The sequence below is a fragment of the Petaurus breviceps genome, unplaced genomic scaffold, assembly GCF_028583685.1.
Source record: "Petaurus breviceps papuanus isolate PSGF00001 unplaced genomic scaffold, PetGlider_PUasm1.0 37, whole genome shotgun sequence".
In the NCBI taxonomy this organism is placed as follows: Eukaryota; Metazoa; Chordata; class Mammalia; order Diprotodontia; family Petauridae; genus Petaurus; species Petaurus breviceps.
In genome coordinates, this window is record NW_027186296.1 from 33,914,042 (window position 1) to 33,935,615 (window position 21,574).

At 35.8% G+C, this 21,574-nt stretch overlaps 1 protein-coding gene across 3 annotated transcripts in view; it reads right to left on the reverse strand.

Annotated features, from left to right (window-relative positions):
- The window catches only part of GLCE (glucuronic acid epimerase), a 152,312-nt gene that overhangs the window by 76,174 nt on the left and 54,564 nt on the right, over positions 1 to 21,574 (reverse strand). For all 3 annotated transcript variants that reach the window (XM_069098214.1, XM_069098213.1, XM_069098215.1), the window contains exon 2: positions 18,078 to 18,172. The gene's annotated coding sequence lies outside the window, so the exon portion shown is untranslated. The remainder of the gene's footprint in view (positions 1 to 18,077; positions 18,173 to 21,574) is intronic.

Genomic DNA, 21,574 nt, shown 5'->3' on the forward strand with positions numbered 1-21,574 from the left:
TGGCCTCCTGGCTGTCCCTCCCATACAACTCTACATGTGCCAGCTCCATGTCTTTTACTGGTTGTCCCTCATGACTGTAACACTTTCTCTCCTGGTCTTTTCCTGGCTAACTGCAAGACTCCATCAAACCCCACTTTGTGCAAGAGGCCATACCCAGACCCTCTACTGCTAAGTGCCTTCCCTCTGAGAATGCCTCCCATTTACACTGTATCTATCTTTATGTACATAGCTATGTGTACACCCCCACCTACATTAGGATGTGGGCTCTCTGAGAACAGAGGTGATGTTTTTGTCTTTCTTTGTATCTTTAGTTCTTAGCACAGTGTCTGGAAAATAGTAAATGCTTAATAAATGCTTGTTGACTAGCTGACTGAGAAAAGAGGACAGATGGGAGATTTATTCTAGACCCAGAATTGACAAGACTTCACAACTGATAGGATACTGGGGTTAAGGAGAGGGAACAGTGTGAGATGACTTACACAAAGTTGTGAACTTGGATGAGCAGAAGGATAGTGATGCCCTCAGCAGAAAAAGGGAAGTTACAAAGAGGGAAAAGTTTTAGGGGAAGGATGAGTGCTATTTGGATCATACTGAGTTTGAATTTGTATGTTTTCCTGGCAGATACCGTACTGGAGTTGAGAACAGAGACTCAAGTAAAATATAAAGATCTGGAACTTATCGGCATAAAGGTGAAAACTGAGCTGATGTCATCAAGAATGTCTCTCTCTCTCTCTCTCTCTCTCTCTCTCTCTCTCTCTCTCTCTCTCTCTCTCGCTCTCTCTCTCTCTCTCTCTCTCTCTCTCTCTCTCTCTCTCTCTCTCTCTCTCTCTCTCTCTCTCTCTCTCTCTCGGGGTGAGGGGAGGGAAGAGATAGGGAGAAAATTTGGAACTCAAAATCTTATGGAAAGGGTGGCTAGGTGGTACAATGAATAGAGTACCAGCTCTGGAGTCAGGAGGACCTGAGTGGATTCGGCCTCAGATACTTAACAAAAAACTAGCCATGACCTCGGGCAAGTCACTTAACCCCAATTGCCCTACCTTACTCCCTTCAAAAAAAAATCTTATGGAAGTGAATGCTAAAAATGAAAAATAAAAAAATTTTTAGGAAATGTTGACCATCAGGATACAAAATAAGATTATATAATAAATTATATAATTTATATAAAATTATATAATAAAATTATAAAAATCAACTTTGTTATAAAGCAATAACAAAGCCTGGAAAGAAACAATTAAAAATGAAAGAAATTAATTCAAAAGTAACTACAAAATACATTAAATATCTGAGAGTCAATTTAGCAAAATTCACTTGATTTAGATAAGTACAAGATTCACTTTAAGGAAATAATGAATATATGAACAGTTTTCAAAAGAACTACAGACTATAAACAGCCATATGAAAGGATGCTCCAAATAAATAAGAGAAATGCAGAAATAGGTCTAAAGTTTCACCTTGCATACAGTAAAGTGGTAAAGATGACAAAAGATAGGACTAATTAATATTGGAGGGCTTGTAGAAAGATCAGCATACTAGTAATAATTAGTGCAAATTAGTCTAATCATTCTAATACACAATTTGATATTATGCTAACAAAGCAATGAAAAATGTCCGTACACTTCAATCCAAAGACCCTAATGTTAGAGAGATACATAAGGAGGTAAAAGAAAAAAAAGAAAAGTATCAAATATATCAAAATATTTATTGGAGTACCCTTTGTAGTATCAAAGAAGTGGAAACAAAGAGGTCCATTAACTAGGGAATGGCTAAACAAATGGTACATGAATATGATGGCATATTACTGAAAGGATATGATGTGATATAAAGTGAAGTTAGCAGAACCAGCAAAACAATATAAAATATGACAACAATATAAAGGGAAAGAACAAAAATGTGAAATCGAATGTTTTGTCATTATAATGACCAACCCTGGCCTTGGAGAAGAGTTGAGAAAATGTACCAACCCTTCAATCATTACAGATGCATAGAAAGTATTCTGGGATTGTCACTGGTCTCCTTGAGTAAGGAAGCAGCTTCTGATTGACTGCTGAGTATATAAAAGGTACTACACCTAGCTAATTAGATCTCTCTCTTTTCCTTGGTGATGAGTCAGGCAAGAAATGCTGTGGGGGACAGAACTTGGGATACTCCAACCTGGTGCCGGGTGGCCTAGAAAAACACATAGGGTCTCTATGTTGCTTATGTTTCCGTCATGTCTGTTCTTTCCTATATTTAGATGCAGAAGGATTGTAAATGGAATAACTTTGTGAATTTCAAAAGATCAGAAAAGCAAGCAGTCTGCCTACAGGCATGACTACCATAGCCCTAAGGCACAAACTGCTTGACCTGGCCTGGCAATGGGCTGACCCACAGTCAAAACACTGTGGGTTCAGTAAGCAAGGTAGTGACTTGTCTGACTTATTCATCAGCTGTGCTGCACTAGGAAGTGACCTTGGGGATTGGTATCTGGGAGTACGCTTGTGTGTCAATTCTTTCTAACAACTATTTTGAGTCCACTCTCCACAGGGACCAAAGTGGTAGAAGGAAGAGTGTGCTCCCAGCTGTGAAGAGGGGCGTTTGAACTTCAGTCCTTGTTTTACTTTCTCAGGAAATATCCCTTTGAAAAAATTAAGTGATATTAATTGCTAATTGATGATACTGGGAGATACTAAATGGTACCTACAAATAATATTGGACAGTAATCATTAGCAAGTGATACTAGGGAAAATACACTGGAATGGGGACTTGAGTTAATAGAAAAAGTGTTCCAAACCCTCAGGAGTATCCCTAGAACACTGAAGGAGTGGCAGTAACCTCCAAAAGTCTATATAAGCTACATATATACTGTAAGGCAGAGGTATCAAAACTCACTGCCTGTGAAATAAAATTCCTGAGTGTCCAAACCAGATTAAAATGTAATTGGAAAATGCTTAACAAAATAAATATAAACACAACACAAGAAAGATAATGTTAATTTGTGGTTTTCTAAGTCAATATGTAGCCTGTACAAACCTGCTTCTATTTGAGTTTACCAAAATTGCTGTAAGACATGGTCAATGTGTTGGTTTTGCTGAACTACGTTCTCTCCCTTCTTTTAAAATTGTTATGAAATAAGATATACAGGCACTGGGGTATAGAAATCCATCTTGCCCTACTAGAAAGCTAGGGGGGTGATGGGAGAGGATATAAGAGAGAACAGACTGGGGGAAGGGGTATTCAGTAGGCTTGCTATCTTGGGGTGGGGGTAGGGGAAAGACAGGGAGAAAAAACTATAACTCAAAATCTTGTGGAAATGAATGCTGAAAACTAAAAATAAATAAATAATTAAAAAAATCTTTGTTATGAGGTGTGAGTAGGGAAGGGGAGAGATAATCTAAAAATTAATGTGATATAAAAACAAAAAACATTAGGGAGTTGCTAGGTAGTGCAGTGAGTAGAGCACTGGCCCTGGAGTCAGGAGGACCTGAGTTCGGATCCAACCTCAGACACTTAACACACACACACACACACACACACACACACACCCCTAGCCGTGTGACCTCAAGCAAGTTACTTAACCCCATTTGCCTTCCAAAAAGCAAAAACAAACAACACCCCCCCCAAAAAAACCATAAATAAAAATAAGATGATTAAAAAAATATTATCCTTTTAAAAAATCTTTTCATTTTACAGACAAGGAAATGAAAGCTTAGGAGACCTGGCCACTGCTGTTCAGCTAAGAATGTAAGTTTGAATGACAGCTTGGATTGGGTCTTCTGATTCCAAGTTCAATGCCTATTCCACTATACTATGCTATACTTATTGGCAAATTCGTCATATTTTAAATTTAAAAGAAGCTAAATAAACTGCCACTCCATAAAGCACGTGATAGGTGTTTTCACTCCATGTCTGCTCCTTACAATGAAGGAAATTTAAGCACTGATTTAATTCTGTCTCTTAAGCTTACCGCGAACATCTCAGAATAATGTAATCCAGCCATCAAACTGGAATCTTCCCATTATTTACAATATATTATTACTCGCAGTGTTTGAATGCTTAAAAGTCTTACTCATATATGCCTCTCTTACTAATGTATTCCATTTAGTTCCTTAGAAATACCATCGACAGACTCTGACGTGCTTTAAGACAAGGGTAAAAACAACCACAATTTCACATTTATACAGCACTTCTGAATTTGTTTCCTCACATCTACCCTTTGAAGTAGGTAAAACAAGTATCATTCCTATTTTGCAAATGAGTAAAATCAAGGTTTAGAACATAAGTGTTTTGCTGGCAGTTACACAGTGAAGGGTCAGAATAATGGCCTAAGCTGCATTTTTTACAGAATAACTTTGTTCTCTAGTAATCAAGAACTTAATAAAAATGATCCAACCACTAAAAATCTAAATTTTTCCATTTTATTTTGACAAGGTAAAAAAAAATTAAATTAATCACCAAATTACAGATTATTCAGCAGTAGACTTTGATCTGCAAAAATGTAGGTGATAAGCATATCCCATATTTTAATTAATTTGGCCAATGAAGCAACATATTCGTTTTTTTTAAGTAAACCAAAAGTTGTCAGTCAACGTATATTTACAAAAGGAAACTCTACTTAAACAACAAGCAACAACAGCATTCATTTTTATGCTATTTCACCCAGTATGATAACATTCACTTGACAGAATGTTCTAAGCTACATATTTAAATGCAGACTTTAAATGATCAGAAAAACAAGCAGTCACGAATACTGCACCCCTGAGGAGCAAGCAACCTGTTTGCTCAGCCCAGCAACAAAATAATCCACAACCAAGAAACTGAGCAGAAAGCAAGGGAATGATTGGTGGGCTGAATGCTATGTAACAACTACTTTAAGTTTGAGGCTAGAATGAAGATTTAGAAGATGAGATTTTTACCTATCATCCTACAACGTGACTATATAAATACCTTTAAGCGAAAGATACAGATCAACACCAATACCAAGATATATCCAGCTAGGCTCTGAGGGTTTGGGGAAGAAGGAAAGAAGGCACAACACGCTTTTCATTTTGAGATGCATTTAACATGTTCCCTAGCACTTTCTTAAGTCTAGACAATTAACAAAACAACAAATCAAGCCTTAATGTGTAGTGTTTGCTAATTTCAAGGTCTAAGTACCTACAGTGAGAATGAACAACCAGCTCTTGGCATACCACTATTTCTATCTTTTTGTCTGAATCTGCTCCTGCTTCCAAACTTCAGAATATTTCTATCTGTGGTACAACTCACTGGTCTCCCATATGCATGAGGTTGGAGTTACTTTTTCACTCTTTATCTCTCATATCCAGCTAGTTACCCAGTCCTATTTACTCTACTCTGCAACACCTCACTTCTATTCTTTCCTTTGCAATCCAACTTAAACTTGAATACAAACCCTTGCTAGTACCTTTGACTATGAAATACTCTAAAAGGTTTTCCTGCCTCCATTCTCTCTATACTGCAATTCATCCTTCACATTACTGCCAGAATAACATTACTTACGTCACAGCTGGTCATTTCCCTCCTCTGTTCAAGAATTTCAAGTAAATTTCAGTCTCTTTTCACTGGCATTCCTGGCCTTGCCTTTTTAGCCTTATTTTATATTATTCTGAGCAAGCATTCTATGCCCTAAACTGACTGGATTATTCTGTGACCACTGAATAAATGTTATCTCAGACTTTTTTTTTTTTGCTCTAAATATCCCCTCTATCTGTATTATCTTACCTCACTTTGCCAGAAAAGTCAACTCAAATACCACTTGATAGCTTTCTCTGACTTCTCATTAATAAAAATAACACTTACTTCAAAGGATCTGTGATCTCATCAATGTGGATTCCATCTCCAACATGCAGATTGAAACTCATTCCCACTTTTTCAGCCTATGAAACACTTCTGTATAGACCACCATAAATTTCCCATTTTGAGAGTCTTTGCTGGAAATACACTGTAGTCTACCCAAGCCCACTATGCCCCTAGTCATTGTCCTTTGAGGGACCTATGACTTCTGCTCTTCCAAGACAATAGTATTTTATGACTTGTAGTCAGACAGTATAAAACAAGATGCACCTTTCTTTCAAAGAGAAGCTCGAAATAATTAAGGGCAAAATCCACTTTTTTTCAAATGAACTTTAGCTCACTTTCCTCTGCCTATACAATTCTGGGCCAAGTTTACAATCCATACAAATTGCCTCCAAATTTACTTTGGATTTTCAATATAGATTTGTGAGGGGGAAAAAAAACAACAACTCACTGATTCCTTGAGGAAAGCTGTTTAGGAGAAAGGGGACTGAAAAATGATTGTTCAATTCTGGAATGTTAACTATGGTTATATTTTGAGATATCTTTTTCTTGCTTGAGATTTTCTATAAATTACCTGAAATATTCCTGGGGCAGAAAGTCATGTGGGAGGGCAGGGGACTGTGGCAGTTTGGACATCTTTCTCTATCTAAACTAGAAATGGCTTGGATATAGATGAATAATATGTTAAATAAAAATGTTTCTGGCAGATTGTTACCTGAAAGCAGAGAACAGTATTAATATTGATATTTTTTCAATGAAACAAGGAGATGAAATAAAGGAGAAAACATGAAAAAGTTTAAAGGATTTCAATTATGCATTCTGAAAGATGGTTCCATAAATACTTACCTCATGGAACAGGATCGTATGGCTAGGTAGCATAGTAGGTAGAGTGCTGACTTGGAATCAGGAAGACCTAAATTTGAATTTTGCCTCATACAGTATTTGTGTGAGCCCTGTATAAATCACTTAATGTGTCAGTCTGGTTTTTCTCATCTGTAAAAATGGGGATAATAATAGCACCTACTTCACAGGGTATTGCGAAGATCAAATGAAATAACATATGTAATGTGCTTTGTAAACTTTAAAGTCCTATATAAATACCACCTAACTTTTAAAGCTAGGAAACATGAGAAACAGTCATTTAATCCCTCATTTCACAGATGAGGAAATTAAGGCCACAAGAGACTGGAAGCATAATTTACTTACACAAGATAATGCTGCAATAAAAATTTAAATTCAAGTTTACTAATTCTCAGTATAGTGCTCTGCTTCTGACTCAATTTCTACAAGATACAGACATTCATGACTACCTAATCCAATCCCTTCATATTACAGATAAAAAAATGAAGACAATAGATGTTAACCAAGGTCACAACAATCAGGTGTTGTAACTTCACTCAAAAGAACAAGCATTTCCAAAAGAGAAGCTCCAAAAAGTGCTTTAAGCAATGGCAATAAAATCAGAACAAGTTTATATAACTTTTCAAGATGGCCACCTTTATGGGTCTTTGAACTCCTACCAATTTTAAAAGAACTACAATACTTTAGATATACAAACTCTGATACATTTTTGAAAAGTCTTATCACTATTAATTTATCAATAAGAATTTTAAAAGAGCCTATTATGTGTAAGTCTCTAAGACTGACAAAGCAAAGCAAAAACATTCCCTGCCCTCTAGGAATTTATAGTCTAGCTAGGGAGAAAATATCTAAGTATATACAAAACAGATACAAGGTAAGTTTGAGGGGAAGCTATTAGCAGTCACAGGCATAAGGAAAAGTCTCTTGGGGTAGGTGGCACAGGATTCTGAGAGCTGGGAGGTCAGGAGGAAGTACATTCCAGGGAAGAATAACCAATAAAGATATAGAGGTATGGTATGAGATGGGTACTGTGCAGAAAGAAAAGCAAGGTCAGTCTGACTTGGCGTAATGTGCATTCAATATAGGAAAGCAGATTTAAGTTAGGTTGTGAAGAGCTTTTATGCCCCAAGAGAGAAGCTTGTGCTTGATCTTTGGTGGTAACAGGGAATTGGTATAGTTGATTAAGGAAATGACATGATTTTACATGGGTTTTAGGAAAATCCTTTTGGTAGCTGTGGGATGGATTGATTGGAGGAGAGAGGCCTGAGGAAGGGACACAAATTAGAAAGCTATTCTAGTTATACATCGTATATTCCTGAAGTTATAACCAACCCACAAGGCAACACACTGGATAAGTTGGAATAAAGACCACAAATGAAACAGTTCCCATCCAAAATGCTTACATGGTCAGGTGAGACAAAAGGTACATAAGTCTATAAACTATATACAAAATAAATGCCATGTGTTTGGGGAAGAAGGGAACTAGCAGCTAGTGGCAAGGAATAGAGGGAATCAGGAAAGGTTTCATTCATCTAGGTGTATTTGAGGGAAAAAAGGGATTCAAACCACTCACAACTCTGATTTTTTTTTAAAGAAATAATCTGTATTACATATGGACACAATGAATAATTAAATGGAAATTAGTTTTGACCTTTTAATTTTAACTCTCAAAGCAAAAGATATGAAGTACTCTTACTACATCTTCTAAGGAAGAAATTTTACTGAAAGGACTTTCCTATTTAAAGAAAGCAGTGACCCAAAATCTTTTTTTTAATGTTAAGTTCCCCAATTCTTAGAAAATCAGTCTCAAAAATCCAATCAACTTGCTTTTGAAATTCAATCAAAATAAAGATACTCCAAAAGAAAGAGAAAATACCTTCAAAAGAAAATGCACATCTTCCCCCTTCCTCTCTCCATAGAGCCTGGCCTTCTTCAGAGACTTCTTGTTGTAAAGTTCCTCATCTCACTTTTTGAACTAGAACATGTCTAGTCACAACAACCCAACTCTGACCTTCTTAGACATCAATCCTGCTTTATGATCACCTAAAGCAGGAAAGGAAGAAACTCTCTTTGATTGCTCCCTCTGGAAATACTTTGGGCAATTAAACCAAATCAAATTAATTCAAGATTTTCTATGAGTTGCTAGTTTAAGATTCTATACCTATCCTAAAGTCTCTGTAACAGGAACACATACTATAGCCTAAACTTAACTTTCTGGCCTCATCTTCCACTATTCTAGTCAAACTGTACTTGCTATTTCTTTTATATTAGCAATACTCTCCTGCCTCTGAATCTTTCCTGTGCTTTTCTCCATCTAGAATCCCAAATCCCCAAATCTCAAAAAAGACCTTCATAAATGCTACCTTATTTAGGAACTCCTTTCCCAACCTTGCAATGAGGTAAAATTTTTCTCTCCTTATAAATCCAATATATAATGACTAGATTTTATGTGTTTTGAGTGAGGCAAGAAAGAGATGGGTTCGAGTCCTGTCTCTGACACGTTAGCCATTTAACCATGTGGAAGTCAGTTAGGTTCTATAGACAAGTATCAATATATATTGATAAAATTAGTTTCCAATGAATAAACAATAATTTTCACTATATATGTACCAGGCACTAGTTTAGGTTCTGGAGATGGAATTATAAAAAATAAAATAATACCTTCTTGCAATAATCTCTCTATATACATATATATCCCTATATATACAGAATACAAAATAAATATAAAGTGGTTAGGGACAGCAGGCATTAGCAGCTGCAGGAACAGGAAAGGTTTCATATGCATCAAGTGGTGCTTAGGCTGCGTCTGAAGAAAATGATTCTGTGAGACAGCTGTGAAGAAGGTGTGCACCCCCAGGCAGCAGTACATGGGCAGTGATAGGAGGTAGTGTGTAAAGAACAAGAAGGTCAATTTGGCTAGACTGTAGTCTGCGACATAATGAGCTGAACAAGCAGGTGGTGGTTAACCTGTGAAGGACCTTCCTCAATCAGGAGTTCACAGGTGATCTTAGATGCAAAGCTTTTGAGTTGACTGAATCAATGATAGGCCAGCTCTGAACTGAAGTCGTCACTTTGGGAAGTAAGCAGAACCAGGTAAACATTCTGGGGGGGGGGTACCTGCAACCTTGAGGCCAAATGGGGTCCTCTAGGTCCTCAACTGCAGCCCTTTGACTGAATCCAAACTTCACAGAACAAATCCCAATTCTGTGAAGTTTGGATTCAGTGAAAAGGCTACACCCAAAGACATAGAGAGCCCTGGGTGGCCTTGAGGCCACAGGTTCCCCACCCCTGTTAGGCAATGATGGCAATATTGTATGATGATCAGCTATGAACATCTTAGCTCTTCTCAGCAGTACAATGATCCGAGACAATTCCAAAGGACTTATGATGAATAATCCACCTCCAGAGAAAGAACAGATGGAGTCTGAATGCAGATCAAAGCACACTTTTTTTACTTTCTTTATTTTTCTTGTTTTTTTTGGTCTGTGTTTTCTTTCACAATATGAATAATATGGAAATATATTTTACATGACTGCACATGTATAACCTATATCAAATTGCATGCTTTCTCGATGAGGGGGGAGGAAAGGGAAAGAAGAAGAAAATTTGGATTTCAAAAAAACTCCGAATGATAAAATTTGCTTTTACTTGTAATTGGAAAAAAGTGTTTTAAAAAAAAGTCACTTTGACAGCTATGTGGCAAATAGACTGGAAAGAAGAGGGGACTTGAAGCAGGGAAAGCAATTACAATATTTTAGGGAAGAGGTGATAGAGAGAAAAGAGCAAATATGAGAGACATCATGGAGGTAGAACTGATTGATTATGCTGGGTAAGGGAAAGTGAAAAGTGGAGGGTTAACACCAAAGGAACACTCGGGGGAGAGTGAAAGAATGATGGTGCCCCCAACAGAATCAGAGAAGTGAACTGAACAAAAGGGAAAGGGAGAGAAAATAAACACATTAACTTTAAGATGTATCTGGCACTTTCAGTTTGAAATGTCCAGTACCAGAGTGATGGACTCAGGGTGTAGACTGAAGCAAATATTTTTTGGATAAGGTCAATTGTTCTGCTTGACTATATAGGTTACAAGGGCTTTTTCTTTTTCCAGTGGGTACGTGAAGGGGAAGGTTGAGAGAGAAAAAATATTAACTGAAAAAAATTAATGTCCAATAAACAGCTGATGATACTGGAATGGAGATGTAGATTTGTGAGTCATCTGCACAGAGATGACAATGAAAGCCAAGGGAAATCACCAAGAGACTGGAGAGAAAAGAGACTGAACCAGGACAGAGGCTTAGGGTACAGCCACATTGTAGGGGGCAATCAGGAAAGGTCTCATAGAGAAAGAAGGGGGGTACTTGAGCTACAGATTTAGAGACTAGGGATTCTAAGAGGCAGAGGGAATGGGATATGCATTCCAGGGGTTAAGGTACACTTGGGGGATAGAGATTGGAAATGAAGCACTGCACATGAGGAATATTAAAAAGGCCCATCTGACTGGACTGAAGGGTTAATAAAAGGAAGTAACTGGTAATAAAACTTGCCAGGTTGTGACTTTATAAAGGTCAAACAGAGGAGTTTCTGTTTGATCCTAGAGGTTAACAGGGAGTTGCCCGTGTTTATTGAGGAGAATGACACGTTAAAATCTGCACTTGATAAAAATCACTTCAACAGCTGTGTGGAGGATGGATTGGATTAGAGAGAGACATGAACCAGAGAAGCCAATTAGGAGACGATTGCAGTTGTCTAAGTGAAAGGTAATGAGGACCTGGACTAGGACAGAATACTAAGTAGTGGGAGAGACATGATATGGTGGAACAGGAAAGCTTTTGCGGACATAGGGAGAAAGAGCCAAAAATCCAAGGAAAAACTGTACATAGGCAAGAAGGTTTGACTGGCCTGAATAAGTAGTTGTGGAAGGTAAAAGTACAGGATAAGCACAGCTGGTTTTCAAATGTTTTTGTTTTTCTCAAAATTCTATTCTGGCTGAAGGAGATCCTCCTCGTTTATCAATACCACACTTTATGCCTCCTATTTCTATTTCTTCAACTATATCCCATTCAGCAGGCTAACATAATTAAAACTGTGGTAAATATAAATAATAGTCTCCTAGAAATACAAATTCTCATGAAATTAAAAACAAAAAAGATGATTTAAAAACCACAAACAGAACACATTATATTTCTTTTGGACCTGTTGCCCTGTTTCTATGAACTCATTTAACTTCCTTTTAGCATCTGGGTATGTGGGTCAATGACTACTGACTAGTCAAACAGTAACTGAGCCAATGTAGGAGAATCCTAGGCTCAGTACTTTATCCAGTGGGCTCTGAAGCAAGGCTTGGGCTAATCAAAGATGTTAAGTTGTTTTACTTTGATGGGAGTACACAGACCACTTTGATGAGGCCATAGATGCAGGGATCTTCATACCAGGAGGGCCCTACAATGATGAATTCACAGGCTTGGATAAAAGAGGAAAAAAAAAACTTTCTTGAAGGACAAGTACTTTAATTTATCTGAGCCTCAGTTTGCTTATCTGTAAAATGGAGGACTACAAAAGGCTGTTAACAGAAAATGTTATAGAACTTTACAGTTTCTGCAGAAACATAAATTTCATTATGATCTCACTCAGTCTTTTAGGCACTGCAGAAACTAGCACAGTATGCGTTTCACACAGTTGTCATTAAATGAATATGTGAATATATGGCAAATTTCCTCAATTCTCAACGGAGGTATTACCTCCTGGTAATTCGGTTCATGTTCACCTACTAGTGTATTTTAAATTCCAATATTTATTGTTTTCATACTTATAATACACATCTAAAACAGCCCCCTCCCCTTTTTCAGTTGCAATAGTCAGAACTTTACATTCAAAGGATTTCCCTTTCTAAAGTGCTTCTATGTGTGGTATATATGTAGACATGGCATTTATGAGAGCTTGTCCAATCTCATAAAAGAGAGATTTTTGCCCATTTTCCTTTTCTTCTTTCACCTAATTTTCAAAGGGGAAAAACTGATTCACAGTTCATATTAAAATCATAAGTTAGCAAACATCTAACTTTTTCTTCTTTTTTTGAAGTACCCTACAATGCTTTCTATTATCTAACCACTTGTACCAAAAAGCAGAGTGACCAGGAATAAGGTGCCAAAAATCCCACTGGACTTGGTCCAGTTCAGACATCTGGAGCATCCTATTCGGTTCCAGGCTCATTTTAGGAAGAGCACAAAGTGGCAAGTGTCTAGAGGATGGCACCCAAGATGGCAAAGGGCCCAAGGTTTATACTACATGAAGAGTGGTTGAAGGAAATGGATGTATTTGTCCTAGGAAGACTTAGAAGCGGAGACAACAAGCTTTCTTTAAATACCTGAAGTGTTGTCCCATGTCTTATTCTGTCTGGCTGAAGATGGCAGAACCAGAAGAGATGGGTGGAAGTTGTCAAAAGGCAATTTAATGGTTGATATCAAGAAAAATGTCTAATAAAAAGAATGATATTCCTCAAGAAGTAATAAGCTCTTCCTCACTGGTGGTCTTCAAGTAAAGGCTGTATGACAACCTGTTGGTTAGGCACAGAGTAGAGGGAATTTGGGTTTTTTGGGTATAGATTGCACTAGATGAAAGCTGAGATCCCTTTCAGTTCTGTGATCTGTGAATCAAATTACCTTTATTTTCCAAAATTAATTCAAAACCACAATTCCCCTTGGTTATGTTTCTATATGGCTTTTTTGTTCCTTTTGCTGATCTGTTTCATAACACCAAATGCAAAATGGTTTTGGTCAGAACATATACAGTATTGTCAAATGTATAATAACTTTTAGCTGCCTGCACAACAGTCTGTTTTATAGCATCTGTTGCAAAATTCTATATTAAAAGAGAGCTCTGCTCCCTGCATAGAGACCTGAAATATAGTCATGTAGCACTTTCTTCAGTAACTGCAGAAATGTTTGCTGAGATGTTGCCTTTGAAAGTGAGGAAGTCCAGTGGGAAATAATAAATTAGCAAACAAAATTAAACAGGTCCATACATTTGTAAACATTTCCAAATGGAAGCTGTTCCTCCTGAAAAAGCTGTTCTTCCTAAAAACTTCCACTTGGGGAAGATTTTCAACCTGAACCATCACCTAAGGTGAGGATAAGAAAAACAGAGCATATTATAATAGAAAGAATACCTGACTAGGAAAAAGGAGCCCTAAACGCTAGTTTCAATTCTGTCCCCACTTACCTAGTGACCTCGAATAAGTCATTTCACCTGAGTCAGACTTTCTTCATTACTATGCAGGTGAAAAAGGCTGGAGGCAGAGTTCCAAGAAATAAAGAGGTGATAGTCTCACTGTATTATTTGTTCAGGTAAGAACTCGACTGCAAAGTTCAGTTCAAATGCTGGACACTGGAATGTTCAGTTCTGGATGGTACAGTTTAAGAAAGGCATTGATAATAAACAAAAGTGTGTCCAGAAGAGGGCAACCAGAATGCTGAAGAACCTCACTTAGGTCCATGTCATAGGAGGTTCAGCTGTGAAGGAACTGAGGCTGTTTAACCTAACTAGAGGGAGATTATACTTGTTCTTTTTGACCTCAGAGGGCAGAATCAAGGTAAGAGGTGTAAATGGCAAAGAGACAAATTTAGGATTAACATGAAGGCGAACATCATAACAACTGAAGCTTTCTAAAAGGAGAATGAACGACCTGGGTAGATTACCCACTGTTAAGTAAGATGTAAAAAAAAAAAAACCCTCACATGCATGTGTTAGATTAGATGGCCACTGACACACCTCCTAACTCTCAAATTATGTGATCCTGTAAAATGATTTCTCAGGGTGCTTCCAGAATATTCTATCCTGCAAGAAGAGAATCTTTTAATGGTTTTAAAATGTAAAGGTAGTGGTGGTAGAATTAATACTGTTGCCATTTAGACCACTCTGGGGAACCCTTAAAAATAAAATGAAGTGAAAGAACCCTGATATTTATAAATTCTATACCCCAAGTTTCCTACTCTTTTTAAAAGAGCCCTGATTCCACACTTAACATGAATGTTTCTTCTCTTGAAGGCAAATCTACTTTAAAAAAAAAAACAACAGTTCTTCCTAAAAATCTATTTTAGGAGAAAGGAAGATGGTACAACAGCTAGGTGGCACAGTGGATAGACCACTGGCCCTGGAGTCAGGAGGACCTAAATTCAAATCTAGCCTCAGATACGTACTGACTGTGTGACCCTGGGCAAGTCACTTAACCCTGTTTGCCTCAGTTCCTCACCTATAAAATGAGCTGGAGAAGAAAATGGCAAACCACTCCTGTATCTTTGCCAAGAAAACCCCAAATGGGGTCATGGAAAGTTGGACACTATTGAAACAACTCAACAACAACAAAAGGATGGTAGCAAGTAGCAGGATGTGTTTCAAAATACATATGTCTGTGTAGGTGTAGTATGCATCTTAATAAAATTTCCTAGGGATGAATCAAAGAAAGGGATTCTTTGTTATCATCTTCTTGATTGATAACCCCTGGGAGATTCAATTTTATTTATAAACTGTCAATCTTAATGGTCTGAGGTATGTACTTTGCTATGGGTCAGAGTCCATAATGTTAAAAGGCTAAAATTTACCTGCTAACGATAGCAGAGTAATGAGCAAAAGGAATTTAAAAATAAACCCATGTAGGAAGCGTGATTTTACCCAATCAGACATTTAAAGGCTTAAACTAAACCTCTGAAAAATAGAAAGGATGTTCAAGTAAAAAAAGGACATGTCCCCAGCACCATTTCAATGATTCTTTCAAACTGCATCTGGTTTTTAAAAAAGGAAACAACATAAACTAACTCTGAAATTATTAATGATAAAATAGAATTATAAAATCATGATAAAATAGAAAACAAAAATTGTTATTTAGAGAACTGTTTAATAGATGTTGGAGTATGATTTTAGGAGTAGTAGAAATCGTTACCAGCTCCTTCTTATTACTGTTTTATACAGTTCATCATTTAAAAGGTAATTTTTAAGACATCAGCCCACAGAATAACACCACTTCTTTTTTCCAGTGATCCAATCTAGGTTACTTCTTTGTATAGAATGATACCAAAACTACATTCATACAGGAAAGCTTTTAAGATTCCCATCAGTTTTTCAGCAGTTTAATTTCATTTATCCCTCACAACTCAAATCTACAGGAATTTTTATCCTAAAAATTATTCTAATTTAAATATAAAACTCATGATGTCAGTATAAACTGACAAGGAAACAGATTTAAGATTACAAACTTATTATTTACACAAAAGAGGAGGAAAAACTTTCTGACACAAAAGGCACCTTCAACCACATTACTTAAGTTACAGTAACCCCCTCCAACCCCTGGCTCCCCCAACCTTCATTCATTCGTTCATTCAATTATTCATTCTCTTTAAAATATGAAGTGTTTGTTATAAGTAAAGAATTTATTATTAATAATAATTATATTATATTTATAATTTTATTATTAAATAATTATAATTGTAATTAAAAACAAATCAGAGTTCCTACCCTGATCTATATCATCTTGTCTAAAACTCCCCTCAAAATGTCTTTTAATTAATCTTTCCTAAACCTTTTGGAAAATGACTAATTTAAATATCAGTTATTTGTAAAGGGTTAGTAACACTACAGCACTTGGTTTAAAAATGACAAATTGAACCTTATGATATTAATAAACTTTAGTCAATATGCTAAAGAATTCAGATTGAAACTTAGAAATGGGGAATACTGAAATATAGGGAGTAACAAAACAGACCTCTTTAAAATCTGTTTTATTTAAATCCCCTTTTTTTTACTGTTGCCAATGTGATCAATCTGGTTCCTAGCTTGATATTCCATTCTGGAAAACACAACAGTCTATTTTTCCTTATTGTTGAATCTCTTTAGATTTCCCCATTGTTAAATCAAAGAAAATATGCCTTTAAATGGACTTTATGTGAAAGCAAACAAATAAAGGAATAGAATGTACAAGCCAATTAGGAAATCCAATATGCCATGCCTCAAGTTATTTCATATACTAAAGATAAAAGAGGCTGTTTTCTTAATCAAATGTATTCTTCCTTTGAGTCAAATTTTGAGAAAGTCTATATTAAATGTTTTATTAATATTCTTTAGTAGTCAGCAAACAGCATTTTGAAATCAGGTTTAAAATTATAGATCAAGTTTAAAAAATACTCCTTTTATATTCCCTATGTGGTGTGGTTATAAAAGAGACTCTTCAGCCAGCAGATTTTTTTTTTTTAAGCAATAGGGGTTAAGTAACTTGCTCAAGTTTACAAGGCCAGTTATTTCTGGGTGTGGTGCTGAGTATCTGAGCCCGGATTTGATCCAGGTCATCCCGACACTGGAGCCAGTGCTCTTACTCGCTGAGCCACCTGGCCGCCCCCAGCCAGCAGATTTTTGAGTCAAAGATTTTGCACAATATTTTCTAGGCTATAATTTTAATTTCTTCCCTAATATTATTCTTTAAACTTATGTTAAATTCAAACAAAAAAAAAGATTATTCAATTGATACTTCAAGGATATATATTATAAATGTTTATAAATATATTATGTTATATTATTATAATATAGCATATATTATAAATATAAATGATGATAAATGTATATTTATAAAATAAATATATTACATGTAATACATATTATCATGTAATATATGTAAATATATATATTACTCAACAATAAAACCACAAAAAACCACTTGGCATTACAATGATTTTTCCTTAAAAAGTTTCATTTTCTCATTCTTTTATATTATCATGACAGATATTTTAAAAGCCTCATTATTAGGCAATAAACAAATTACTCACCTATTAGATGAATGAATGAAAAAAAATCACATGAAAAATCAGGCTTAAAAAAAGCACTAAATCCACCTATAGTTTCACTTTGAAAACTTTTAAGAACAAACTTAGCCCTCATAAAATTATAAGCGTAATTTTTATTTACCTGGCCTAATTTGTCTTCCAATATTTCAAAAAATTAAATATTTGGTTCAAAAGTGAAAGATCATTTACTCCTAGATGTTATGTAGTCTTTTTTCTGATATGCAAGGATATTCATATGTATGAGAGTTCACGTGTGATAGATCATAAACTAAAACCAGGCCTCATATTTCTATCACTGAATATATTATAATCACATAGCATTAGTCCTGTTGATCTATAGCCTCTTTTTTTCAGTCCTCTGAGCACAGAGGTTATAAAGATGACCCAATTAATAACCTGTCTTATTCCCTTTTGAAGGTGGAAATTGTTGAACTGAACACCATTTAAATAGTGGGGATACTCCTAAAATTATTACAAGTTGAAACCAGCAAATACCAAGGTAAACCAAAACATTAAACTATATCCCTGAAATAAGCAAGCAAATATAAACTTGAAAACATGCAGTATGACATGTAAAATTTTATTAAATAATTTTACCTTAACCCAAATGAAACACTCTAAATTCTAGTGCATCTCTGGTTTCAAACTTTCAAATCGTATTTGAATCAAATCTTCAGTCCCTTGCCAAGCACCTAGAATAAGAAAAATAAATGAAAAACATTTAGGTCATCAAGGTTTTTTCAAAAGACTTATACTTTCCTTTTTATAGTTTGCAAAAAAAAAATCCTCTTATTTAAATTCTGTCTGCTTTTAAGACAGAGTAAATGACAAATTTCTATACTCTATTCTTGACATGCAAAATCACTGGAGGATCAAAAGCATAAATGTCAGTTCCGAAGACATTGCATCAACTGCAAAGAAGTATAATCTGCTATCTACCACAATCCCACATAATTGAGGAGTAAATCCCTATGTGTGCTTAGTGGCACCAAAGCTTTCATTAAAAACATTTCTGAAGAATTACAATTTAAAATCCATAGAGAATTTCAGGGAATGGGGTAAAAAGTTATTAGCTCTATTTCAAGTTGTATAAAGAAATATTTTGAAAATGGCCTAAAATATAATAATTACTTTCTATATTTATTATTGGGGGAATTAATTTGCCTTATTTAAATAAGGAGGATAAGAAGGAGAGGTTGACATACCTGATAATAGAGTATTTCAGAATGTAATCCAATTCTATATATTTCAATACTGGGTTTAACTCATATCACCTCTATTTATTTAATATATAGTTCTGAGAGTCTTCAGTGAGTTTTAAAAATTTGCACATTTACATACATATAGGGAGTCAAAGTAGATTATAGTCATAGAGCTTCTAGGACATATTTAATATTAAAACTAAGCACTAAGTAAAAGTGTATGAAAATCAACACTGTTAATTCATTTCCTTGCATATAAGATAAACTTAATATTTTAAGAAATGGATTTTATGTAAAAATTTAAATCAATTTTCATCGTTCCATCTATAAAGTTAGTTTTAAGGATTGTTTATAGCACATTAGCAAATTCAACAATTTCACTTCATTTCATGTTTGCTCTTTGATATAAAATAAAAACAAGTAATGTTCTGTTAGGAATAGGATCTGTCTTTGCAATTTTTTCCCTTGGATTACACTTCAATTTTCTAACAAAATGACCTCCAAGAATGCATGTTTATTTTCCCAAGAAACATATTTGGAAAATATATGACCTATGTCTGGCACTGTATATTTGCCTTCATTCAAACCATTTACTTGTAGGTAATTCCTGCAGTAGTTCACTAAGGTCAGTTCAGTTTTGGTGCTCATTAAAAATAATGCCCATGCAAATCTACATGCTTATTTCTTCTCCTTGTAATCCTCTCAATAGACATTCAACTTATTAAATGCAAAGGCAGTTTTAATAATTCAAATCTTTCTTTCAAGAATGTGAAGTGCCTGTCAGAAGTCTTTGGCAATACAGGCAGGAAATTTCTTCAGTATTTCCACAGCTTTGCATACATTTAAGTCTGTCTCCTGCTTTTTTAATGTCAATAACTACAGTTTCTTTTCTGTCTTTGAAAGGATTAGGCAACTCATAGACCTTTTCTTAGTACATCATGCACCTTTAAGTGGTCAACAGAATTTTATTCCATGATTTAAAAAAAATGTTTCCTAGCTGATCTTTATATCCAATTTTATTTAGTAAATACAAACAGGGTGATACATTTTTTTGTTACTAGCTTTTCAAACATGAAAACTATACTGAAATCAAGATAACACTGATGCCCTACAGGCATTTAAAAACCAACAGGTCTAATACAGAACTCACTCTTATGCCCTTATTCTATTTCCTTCTAACTTCCTTTTTTAACTTTCCTTTCTTTTCCTAAATTGTAGCCTAGGACTCATACTCAACTCTTCTCTCTCACTCCCATATCTGATCAGTTACTTTGCCTGGAAGATCCATTTATCTTCTCTCCACTCACTGTAGTCACCCCCATGACCTTGTACCCAAATTATGACAATAGCCTCCTAAGTAGTTTTCCTGTATGTGGTCTCTTCCCTCTCTAATCCATCCTCCACAAAGTATTAAATAAATATTTCCTAACTTTTTATCTTGATTGAACATGGTCTAGCCAAACTGGTCTATGCGGTATCCCTCACATACTACATTCTATCTCCTGCCTCTGTATTTTGCCCCTGCGGTTGAAATGTCCTGCCTTCTCACCTTTTTCTTAGCACTCCTATCTCTCTTCCAGGCTCACCACTGAGAGGCCTTGCCTGATTTGCTTAGCTACTAGTCCTTCCCCTTCTAAAGAAACATTATTTTGTATTTGTTTTCTACATATTTATTATTTATTTATCTGTATGTATGATACTGTTCCCAAAAGAGCATAAGCTTTTCCAGGTCAAAAACATAACACTGCTGTCTTTATTACCCCAAATCTTTCATAGAGTTGCACACATGACAGTTAATAAATGCCTGAGAAATTAATAATACCTTCAGTGCGTTCTTGCCTTGTCACATCAAGACATCCTCTGCCTCACAATCCATGCCTCCATAACTCCATGACTTGGTTCTTCTTTGGTGCTTTTTAATATTTCCAACTTTACTTCCCACTACCCTCCAATGTGAACCTACTTAATATCTTCATCTTATTGTGAAGTTCATCAAAAGCTATTTCAAGCTCATCTTAGCTTCTATGCTTTTGAAGACATTATCTTTTCCATCTAGAATGCCCACCTCCCTTACTTCTATATAGCTAACCAGTGCTGAGCACAGAGCCTGACACATAGTAGGAACTTGATGAATGTTTGGTAACTGACATCAAATCTCACTCATCCTAAAAGATCAGCTTTCATCCCATCACTTCCTCTCCCAACTACTTAACATTTATACAGAGCTCTCTTAAGAGCTCTGAAGTTCATTCATTATTTCATGAGCACTTTCTATGTACATGACACAGTAGTAGATACTAGACAAATAGGAAATACTCCCTGATGTAGTGCAAGATCACAGAATTCAGAACCTTTAGAAATCCAGTCCAATTACTTTATTTTACAGATGAGTAAAATGAGGCTTAGAATGGCAAAAAGATTTTCCCTTTCACAAAAGGCTACTGAGCTGGGATTCAAACACAAACTGTTGATTTAAAACTCAATGTGTTTATCTTGCTACAATACTTGATAAGATACATGCTGAGAGGTAGTTTAGGCAGGGGAGAGTTTATAGAGTTTGAGAGAAGACATTTCAGGCTGAACAAAGTTGGGTAGTGACAAGGATGTGTGTCCAGAGAATAGCGACAAAGACAAAAGACTGAAAGCTAGAAGGGCCTTTGGGAGCTATCCAATTGGATCTCCCTAATTTTACAGATGAAGAAATGAAGGCTTGGTGCAACAACAATATAGTAGTGTGCCTGCTTTTCCACAACCCCTCCAACATTTGACTATTTCCATCCTTTGTTCTCTCTGCCAATTTACAGGGTATGAGGTGACAAACCCACCCCCCCCCGCCCCAGTTCTGCTTTGCCTTTATCTTGTTACTAGTGATTTGGAGAATTCTTTCATATG